Source organism: Vipera ursinii, assembly GCF_947247035.1.
Source record: "Vipera ursinii genome assembly, chromosome: 2".
Lineage (NCBI taxonomy): Eukaryota > Metazoa > Chordata > Lepidosauria > Squamata > Viperidae > Vipera > Vipera ursinii.
In genome coordinates this window covers 269,345,594-269,354,802 of record NC_139513.1, presented here as the reverse complement: position 1 = coordinate 269,354,802, position 9,209 = coordinate 269,345,594, and the positions used below count along the sequence as shown (strand labels likewise).

Genomic DNA, 9,209 nt, shown 5'->3' with positions numbered 1-9,209 from the left:
TTTCAAAGAGGCAATGGGCTGACTACATGCTTTTTATTATTTCTAATAAGAATCTCTTTATTTTAATATAATTAATCTAAGTGTAATTTGAAATTCTCATGATCAGATTTCCTGGTGTTCTTTTTAGCTAAAGACCCATTGCTAATTCCCATTCGGTTAATAGCTTATTAAAATTGCTAAAGTTTGTTCATATGTATTGCTGTAAAACCAGGTGCATCCCATCTGTTTTCTGCTACTTGAAGAAGCACTTTAGATTTATCTATGTTAAAACTTTCTTCTTGATTTTGACCACTACTTGATCTTTGCTAAAAGGGTATACTCTAAAAGAGAGAAGAAAAAGCTGAATGCTGTTGAGTAATTTCTTTACTCAAAAGTTCATTTTCATACAGTATATTTGGGTACCAACAAAACAACTCACAATTAAAAACCAAAACATTCAACTTGTGCCTGAAATATCCAAAACAAACAGATGTTTGGAGTAGTTGCAGATCTGCTGTTTCACAAATGACTTGCATCATATTTATCCAGTGTAAACAATTTATTCTATAGGCCTTTTCCATTTTGTAGAGGGGTTAATAAAGTTCATGTATCTAGACAAACTTTGGAAGTCACTGGCTTCTGAGAGCAAAAGATAGATAGATAGATATAAATGGATGGATGGAGAGAGAGAGAGAGAGAGAGAGAGAGAGAGAGAGAGAGAGAGAGAGAGATCAGTGTTGGGTAATCCTAGAAAGGATTGCTTAATGAGGAAATGGCATGCAGATGTTGGTATTTGTGTATATTTGGATGACATCAGATCACTGAGTCAATTGCTACTTTGTTAAGTAAAAGATTTCAGAGCGAATTTTAGGTTGGGACAATGATTGGCTGCTCTAGTTTTAGATAAAGCTGTGATAAACCAAGTCTTTGGAACAAAAATCCAATAAAACTACGCATGAATAAAATCTGTCAGAAATTCTTATCTAAACAATTGTGACTCATTGGCTTTATTGGAGCATAGTAACTCATCAGAACCATCTCAAGGACTAAGTGAAGAGGAAAGCTACTGTTCTTGTAAAACCTTGATTGGGTGATACTGGGAATCACAAGGTTAGTTCTGAGATTTTGGCACTCAAATGCCTTCAGTACTAGCTTCTAGAGCTAGTTTTATAGTTATGCTAGCGATAGAAAATAATCCCACATGTGTTCCTTCTGATTTTTTTTGCTGATTTATGGGTATCAACCATATTTCATGTACTGTATTATGATGGAGAGTTTTATGAATAGAGTAATCAGGGTCTCCTGTATGCTTTAATCTAAAAGAATGTTTTATATAAATTTTTACAAGAATCTTCTTATTGGCATCCTTATTTCCTGGAAAATAATAATTAATCATCATCATCATCCCCCCCCCAGTGAGGCACTACCTTGACGTGGTTGTGGGGCTTGTGTACTCTGAGGAAGACGAGAGCTATGCCAGAGGTTCAACCATACTGGACAGGTCTTATCAGAGGAGTCATACAAAGAGTGTCTCTTCTATAAAAAATATGGTGAGAGGTAAATTTCAGAAAGCCATACCGGCTCAGATGTTGCCTGGATTAACAAGGACCATGCTAGATGTTGGAGTTCCTGGATATCTAGTGAAAAATGGGCTACAGGACTCAGGACTGTTGGCTGAGCAACTAGGGCCAGCAGCTGCAGAACTACTGGAAGAAAAGGTGTTTACAGTCGCAAATACACAGTGATTGAAAACAAAAAAATAATGATCTCTTATTACAGATCAAGTCCAACAAGAACCAGTTCTGGAAAGAACGACATCCAGAATCAGAAATAACAGAACAGAGACAAGCAGACCAATGCTGATTTATAATACAAAATAAGTATTCACAGAAACAGAATTGGATGAACTGCAAAGGTTTACCCAGGGCAAAGAAATAAAAGCCTTGCCAGAAGTAACTCAGAATGTAGAGGCAAACCAGGGGGAGTTGGCAATGGAGGAATCCAGCAGAGATATACAACTGTTCTCATTTGGAAACCAGGCACCTCTTCTTCAGGAAAAACAAAACTCTCTAACTAAAGAAACATTCGATGTTAGCAGTGTTGACAGAAACAGCAAGCACAAGCATTAAAAGATGAAAATACTGCAATATCAAGTATAAGCACCAATTTACTGCAAGAAACAAACCAACTAATTTACAGTACAGTTGCAGTTATACCTGAATACCTGGGATGCAAAATCAACAAAGAAGAAAAACAAACAAACAGTGCACCACAAAAATGGAAGGTTAGGCTGGAAAATAAAAGAAGCAAATTAAGATCAGATGCAAGCAAGCTAGAACAGATGAAAGAAAAGAAGCTGAAGAACAAAAAGATCAAAGAATACCTAATCAAGAAATACCACTTAGAAACAAGGAAGATCAAGGAAGCACTGGAAATAATAAAGCAGCAAATAACAGCTATAGCCAGGAAGATCAGCAGATATGAAGCTTGAATTGCAAATTATAGGCAGAACCTCCAATTTCAATCCAATCAGAAACATTTCTACCAATACATCAATGAAGAAGCTGTAATGAATTAGTCAGTACCTGACAAGGGAGTAACAGTGCAGCTCTGGATGCAGATATGGGATAACCCAAAGAAATACAACAAGGATGCAGCTTGGTTAAAAGAGGTGGATGCAAATAAAACAGAAGTTGAAATGAAAGAACTAGAAATAACAACTGAAATGGTAGAAAAAAGAGCAAGGAAGATCAAGAATTGGTCAGCACCAGATGATGAACTGCATGGTTTTTAGTTGAAACATCTAACTGTTATATACCCACTCATTTCCAAGCAGTTCAATAACATACTAAAAGGAGAAGAAATTGAAAAGTGGCTAACAACTGGGAAAAACTACTTGATAATGAAAGATCCAGCAAAAGGGGCAGCACCAGGCAACTACAGGTCACAACTACAGCTGTGACTAGGGGGGCCTTCGCCCAGGTTCGCCTAGTGCGCCAGTTGCGGCCCTATCTGGACCGGGATGCCTTGCGCACAGTCACTCATGCGCTCGTGACCTCTCGTTTAGACTACTGCAATGCTCTCTACATGGGGCTGCCCTTGAGGACCACTCGGAGGCTTCAGCTGGTGCAGAATGCAGCCGCGCGAGTTGTGTTGGGGGTCTCCCGATACTCCCATGTTACACCTCTGCTCCGTGAGCTGCATTGGCTTCCAGTTGCCCTCCAGGTGAGATTCAAGGTGCTGGTGATAACCTATAAAGCCCTACATGGCATGGGTCCGGATTACCTACGGGAACACCTGCTGCTGGCGTCAACTTCCTTCCGTCCAGTGCGCTCCCACAGAGAGGGCCTCCTCAGGGTGCCACTGGTCAGAGAATGTCGACTGGTGACCCCAGGGGGAGGGCGTTCTCTGTGGGCATGCCAGACCTTTGGAACCGCTTACCAGTTGAGCTCCGGATGGCTCCCGACCTTCGCTCCTTCCGACGTGATCTAAAAACTTATTTATTTGAACAAGCCGGCCTGGTCTGATGGGTTTGGGGTTTTAACATTGATTTTAACTAATGTACTGCATCGGGCACAATTATTTAATGTTTTTTAACTTTTGTATTTTGTATTTTTGATATTTATTGCCCTGTACACCGCCCTGAGTCCTTCAGGAGAAGGGCGGTATAAAAATCAAATAAATCTAAATAAATCTAAGTTACCTGCTTACCAACAACTTTCAAATTGCTAACTGGTGTGGTAGCTGATGCAGTCCAACAGCATCTAGTTGAAAACAATCTCTTTCCACCTGAGCAGAAAGGAAACTGCCCCAATAGCAGAGGAACAAAAGATCAACTCCTAATAGACAAAATGATCTTGGAAAACTGCAAGAGAAGGAAGGTCAACCAGAATGTGGCATGGATTGACCACAAAAAAGCATTTGACTCTCTGCCACATGACTGGATAATCAAATGCCTAGAAATAAGAAGAATCAGTAGAGACGCAGCAAAGGTAGGAGCCCGGCCCAATAAGCTTGTCAGCATGGGGCTCCAGAGCCACGGGTTGCCGACCCGTGCCCTATACCATTTCAGACAAATGGTTGTCCAGTCTCTTCTTAAAAACGTCCAGTGTTGAGCATTCACAACTTCTGGAGGCAGGTTGCTCTAACTGTCAGGAAATTTCTCCTTAGTTCTAGGTTGCTTCTCTCCTGATTAGTTTCCATCTATTGCTTCTTCTGCCTTCAGCTGCTTTGGAGAATAGCTTGACTTCCTCTTTGTGGCAACCCCTGAGTTATTGGAACACTGCTATCATGTCACCCCTTGTCCTTCTCTTCATTAAGGTAGACATATCCAATTCCAGCAACTGCTCTTTATATGTTTTAGCCTCCAGTCCCCTGATCATCTTTGTTGCTTTTCTTTGTACTCTTTCTAGAATGTAAAAGGCCCTTGTGCAATTGAAATTTGCCTTCCATGAAAGAGCATTAAATTTGAATCAAACAATCCATAATTACCAGAACTAACTCTTTTAAATATATTGACCTATTTTTGTATGATTTAAACCAGGAATTTATCTAAAATGAGCTCTTAGGCTTTGTTAAATTTAACATTCCCCTTCCTATCAAAATCTCACTTTTATTTAAAGTCTAAAATATAACTCTGGATACCTTGAGCTGATCTAAAATAATATATGTGTGAAAGGCATTTCTCTCCTATTGCCAAAAAGTAGCACAGATAAATTGTCACAGCCTAGAGCCACAGTGATCCTGGATTATTGGCTGTAAATTTCATTAAGTTAAAAGCAAATGTACAGAAGGTCAGTAAAAGAAAAAGCTTTTCTTTTTCTCAAGGAATGAGAATGTGTTGTAGCCACATAGGCAGAACAAAAACAGTAAACACTTCAGAGTAAATTCTTAGCAAATCTTCCTTTATACTTTTTAAAGCACAACATAGTGAAGGAAATTCAGATGGATTATAATATGGGTATAAAACATGTGACTTGGTTTAATTGTCCCAGAATCTCTCAATCAGATTTCACACATAAAGTTCATAAATCTTCAAGTCAGATAATTTGGTTTCTTCCATTTGTGACACTTCCAGACTATTTATTTGTAACATATAATTAGTTTTTGCTAACCTCTTCTACTTAAAGTTTTTGGACACACAGGCATCATTTTTGTATCTCATAAATTCACTTATCAGAATGCCTACTTTGTTAAAAAAAACTGAGATGGCACTTAACAATTCATATGTGTTCAGCATCATTATTACATGTATTACTTAGAGAACTATCCTAATAAAATTCTTTAATAGAAAGTCAGAAACTGAATAATGGGATAATTCCAGAATGTTGACTGCATCTCTATTAATAGTTGGGTAGATCAAATGCAAATGTAAGAATAAATTGAATGAAGTAGAAATCTACGAAGTGTATGGTAAAACAAGAAATGTAGGGTCAAGAATGAATGGATGCTGGATTGAAAGAGATGCAATAAAAAATGAGTGACCAGTATGAAAAAGGGTCATCAAGGTGATTTGGTTATGCAAGCAGGATGAATGAGGACTTGAATATATGAAGCAAGAATTAATCGGTTGTAAGAAAAGGGAAGACTGAAAAAGTCAATGCTGAATGGAGTTGATGTGATCCTCAGAAAGAGAGCTGAAAAGTTTAAATAACAGAAGAAAAAGGCAATATATGAATAGATAGATAGATAGATAGATAGACAGACAGACAGATAGATAGATAGACAGACAGATGAGAAATAGGTTATTTACAGGAACAGAAAACCGCTGTGAACATAAACTAATCTCCTGTGCTCTCCTTTTGCTTTTAATTTTTTAATTTTAGTGTTTTTTCTCCTTTTCAGTGCTCTGCATAATATAGTTTACCAAGAAAGCAAATATGAAGTATAATGGGTATTAAACATATTTATTCTATGGTTGAATTTTTTTCATTAATATGTAAATCTGTCACAATAGTACTGATGTAGATGTATCATGCATAAGTTATCAACAATCCAAACTATTGACTAGAGAGTTTCAGGAAATTTGATTTTTTGCTCATTTTGATCAGAACTTACTTGACCCACATGTCTCAGAAAATGTTTTATTGATAAAATGTTTAGAGAACAGCTCCTCTGTTCAAGAACAAAACCTCTATAATTCATACCATTTGACATGTGCATTTTGATAAAGTACATGTTTTCAAACACAGGCTTACATGTCATATCTACGCAGTACATAAACCTGTGCAAAAATAGGACAGACTTGTTGGGGAACAGATGTGAAAATGCCATGAAGTATAAAATAGACTAGGAATTTCCCCCTTTCCTTTCAAAATATTCCTTAGATAGTAGCAGCTTCAAAGTATCAAACTGCGGGCTATGCAAACAGCTGGAAAACAAAAAAACAGAACAACACCCGCCTTCCCCCACAACTGCTTTTCTTATGCATGTTGTTTTTTGGGGCAACCCCAGTGCCTTGGAGGTACTTTCAGGTCACCAGCAAATTTTCTCTATCCACTAGATCACTAAACATTCATATTTATTTTCAACATTCTTTTCTGGACATCAAGTCCAAATTGGCATAAAACATATGAACAGTTTTGTGTAGTGGGCTTCAGTAGGCAAGGAGCAGACCAGCATAATTACAACATCATTTATTGACTCCAACTAGAACTTGAGAACTGCAGGCAATTGCCTGCAATTTATACTCTGAACCCACAGGGCCTTAACCAATCATAATACTTGAAAAACCTGCCCAAATATATATGTTCAGTTTCCCTCCAAAACAATTGGAGTTAACAGTCAGGGTCATCTAAAGGTTACTTTCATTTTAGCTTTGCAAGCAGTTGGAGTTAAGTTAGTTTCACTTTAGCATGGACCAACACAACTTTATATATATTCAATACATAACAAACAGAGCAGACATGTCAAACTCGCAACATCACGTGACATTCCGCAACGTTCCGCAACGTATCGAAGCCTTTTCGCCATTGCTGGCAATGGGGTGAGCGCAGCTTCCGGCAGGCTGTAGTTTGACACCCCTGACCTAGAGAGCTCTTCTAACTGCAGACAAGCAAAGTGTGCGTGGAATTTGCATTTATTTTTTTATTTCAGTCTTATTTTCAAAAAAAGAAGAGCTGTACTTAGCAGCTGTTTTCCATCTCATCTTAGTCAGTTGTAAGTTCAGATTGCTTAAATACAGGCTATTTTAGTAACTGTATGTAACCTTTCTTTTCTAGATTCTTAGATCTTTAATATTAGAACTACTGGAGAAGGAGCAAAACATTTCTGGTTGTTACCATAGATCTTTCATGCCTTTTAAATCATGTTTAAGATCTCCTTCCCCAAACTGAGGCCTTCTGGATATATTAGATTTCACTCCTCTGCTGGAATTTTGAGAACTGAATCCAGACAACCAGAAGGCCCTTGGTTAGGGAAGGCTGATGTAATAAAACACAAATTAATCCTAGCATCTAAATCAGAAAAAAACAACAACCCAGAATTTAACAGCAAGGGCAGATCATTTCAGTGACATATGAAACATGAAAATAATGGATTCAAGGAAGCTGGTCTCTTATTCTTCTGCTTTCGTACTTTTCCTCTCCTCTCTAAATGAATTACTTCTGCTGCTTTCTGCAATGCTCTGAGCAAATATATAATACTGATTGAAGTACAGTCAAGATATTAAATGATATAATAAGTCTGTTGTTATGAGAATTGAGAAACTGCAAAATAGTTCTTTAAATCCAATCTAGATTTTAGATTACAAAAGTGTGCAATACACATGAAAGAGGCTGGGATCCTTGCCAGCACTTGGACAAATCCTATGTTTAAAAAAAAAATTCAGGGGAGCCAAAATTGCTATAATTATTGGTTCAAATGACATTAATCATGATTACAGCGTATAAAAAGAAAGAAGAGCTTTTCTCACAACTGCTGACTCAGCTATTTAGGTCCTGATAATAAACATTTGTCCTCAACAAGTCCCAAGTCCCATTTACCTGAATTATATATAAATCCTACCCTATGCTGTCTTTGCATCATAGCTAAAACAATCTGCTCTTAGTTTTAGATATAATGATTTATTAACTGTATACATTTAAGTAAAGTTTCATGTTGAGTTTGGTGTTTGAGAAATTTATATTAATTCTGTTACAATAATGGAAATTAAAAGTGACTGTCAAATGAATGCAGTCTAATTTTCTAAAAGTTTTGTCTTCTAAATAAAAATAAATTAAAAAATCCTAAATAAATTAAAGCCTTGAACAGACACCTTGTGGATACATAAACCCCTCTTCTGTGTTCTAGAGCAGCGTTTCTCAAACTCAAGCACAGACTGGACAGTTCTGGGAATACATCTTAAATTTGCTAATTTGGAGAGTACTGCTCTACAGCCTCCAATTGTTCTTTCTGAATCTGAACTCAACTTTCCACTTCTTTGACCAAACAGTTGAATAATGTCCTAAGGGCCTCTGCTCTTGCCCTGCTGAAATCCAGGATTTCTAGCTGCATCTTATCTGGATTATGGGGTGTCCACATTAAGAACTATGACTCAAAGGAATTTTGATTTTCTGAGAAGCAGGATAACACTACTCACAACAATACTACCCCCTCCCCCCTTCGGAGAGCGGCGTTTTACTGGCCTACCGGTCTGGAGAACAATGCTGTGCTGCTGCAGGCATCCTTCCTCTGTTTTTTTCACCGTGGATACCCTCCGCTTGTACGGAGGGGCGGCAGCGACGATTTCACCGACTTTACTAGTTGGAAACTCAATTGGGAGCTGTCAGCTGGCTGGCACCGTTTTCAGCAGCGCGGAGCCCTCCCTCTCCTTCCGGATGGTGACAGTGGCTTTTAGGCCCGGACATTGGCCTCGGTTTCTGCCCCGCTGCGGTGGACTTGTTGAGGAATGCCTGGATTTTAAATCATTGCTGGGAATGACTTTTGCTCACCTTTTGCTCGCTACTGGAACATCATCTGGACTAGCGGGTGGACGCTTGTGGGAGAGGCTGTTTCTGTCCCCCCCTCTAGAATGGCGACAGTGGCCGGCTGCCCGAAGATCGGCAGCGGCCTGGCTTATTTCCTGTGCTGGCAGGCAGCTATTATGGCCGTTTTAATGCTCGGCTGGATCAAGACCTCCCCATTGACAGTCTGGTTTGGGCCTGGACCTGACCGTGGTGGGAGGACGGTCTTGGATTGGTTATCGAACGCCCCACTGGTGTGAGAGACCAGTTGGGGTAGGCTTGGCCCGG

General features: G+C 38.8%; 1 long non-coding RNA gene across 1 annotated transcript; it reads left to right on the top strand.

Annotated features, from left to right (window-relative positions):
- The first annotated feature begins 483 nt into the window (after positions 1–483).
- On the top strand, positions 484–7,306 carry LOC310636810. The gene is made up of 3 exons (XR_014491798.1): positions 484–529; positions 5,824–5,872; positions 7,200–7,306. It is a non-coding gene; the product is annotated as an uncharacterized lncRNA (long non-coding RNA).
- The last annotated feature ends 1,903 nt before the right edge of the window (positions 7,307–9,209 follow it).